Genomic DNA, 1,279 nt, shown 5'->3' on the forward strand with positions numbered 1-1,279 from the left:
CAATAATTTTGTTTAACCCTATTATTTAATCTTTTTCTTTTTTCATAATATATAATTAACTGAGAATTAAAAAAAGTATCTTTTTAAAAAATGAAGCAGGAATTAATGCACGTTTTTCTTTAAAATAAAAAAATAATTCCTATATCTACTAATGAAAACAAAATTAGCCACCTTGACCCTTTTTTAAACAAAATTATTTACAACATAATCTATCAATATATTCACTATTTACATTGGTCAGTATTGGGTGAGGTTTTAGAAGGTGAGATCGTGGCATATTTAGAAGATAGTTGGCCAAACCTCATCTAGGCACTAAATATCATGGACCTACGTATGAATCCTGTTGATTTGATGTCTCTTACCGTCGTGTGGCAAAAGGTACGTTTTTGTCTACTTTACGGAAAAGAGTCTATGATGTTTGGAGACTATAGAACAAAAAGTGGTCTTGAACTATCCCCGTTTCGCAGCGCAGAAAGGTAGTCTTTAAATCGCATCACAGCATCACCTGTTACATTTAATTTTTTCGCCATTTTTCCTTTAAGAAATAAATATTTAAAAATACCATGCAGCCTCTCTATATGCATGTTAGTATTAATCTCAGCATTTTTTCGATAACGGTAGGCCCAGTATTGGCAATTTTTTATGTAAACTTTTGAAATATAGGCCGAATTCTCTGGTTTCTTGGTCATTACACATATCATTCAGCATTGTAGGAATTAGTCTTTCGAATGTTGTTAGATCTACTTCATTTTGCATTATAAAAAGCTTTTTTAAAATTTCTTTTCTTTGTCCACATTTTTTATGTCAGCCTTCGGTATCTTTTGCCAGGCACGTTGCACATGCCATGTGCAGAATAATCTCTTCACATTTTCCATTGTATTTTTCGAAGAATTGTAAAATACTTCTGCCATATCTGTCATTAATACTTTGGTGCTGATTTGCCCTACTTTATTAATAATTGAATTAAAAAATACCACTAGTGCATATTGATCGTTTCAGTTGGAGAAAAAAAATGCACAAGGGAATCCTTGGCGCATGTCATCCAGTACTAAAATTGTAGTAATTTCAAAGTTGTATGCATTTGTTCCATGAGTCGAATCAATGCATACACAGTTATTCCCATAACACACAGCCACTCATAAGCATATCAGCCTGAGTATCACTCATGATGGCGAGTCCAGGTCCTAGCGAATATTTTCCCAGGCAGGCGTCTCTGAAATTTTCTAAAACATCGCAAAGGAGCATGACATCTACCTTGAGGTAAAGCTTGCTGTACTTG

The 1,279-nt window shown here is 33.6% G+C and overlaps 1 pseudogene; it reads right to left on the reverse strand.

Annotated features, from left to right (window-relative positions):
* Window positions 1-425: 425 nt before the first annotated feature.
* LOC136795545 (uncharacterized) overlaps window positions 426-1,279 on the reverse strand; it is a 5,358-nt pseudogene continuing 4,504 nt past the window's right edge.

This window comes from Halyomorpha halys, unplaced genomic scaffold (genome assembly GCF_000696795.3).
Source record: "Halyomorpha halys isolate HHAL.00 unplaced genomic scaffold, Hhal_1.1 Scaffold361.1, whole genome shotgun sequence".
Lineage (NCBI taxonomy): Eukaryota > Metazoa > Arthropoda > Insecta > Hemiptera > Pentatomidae > Halyomorpha > Halyomorpha halys.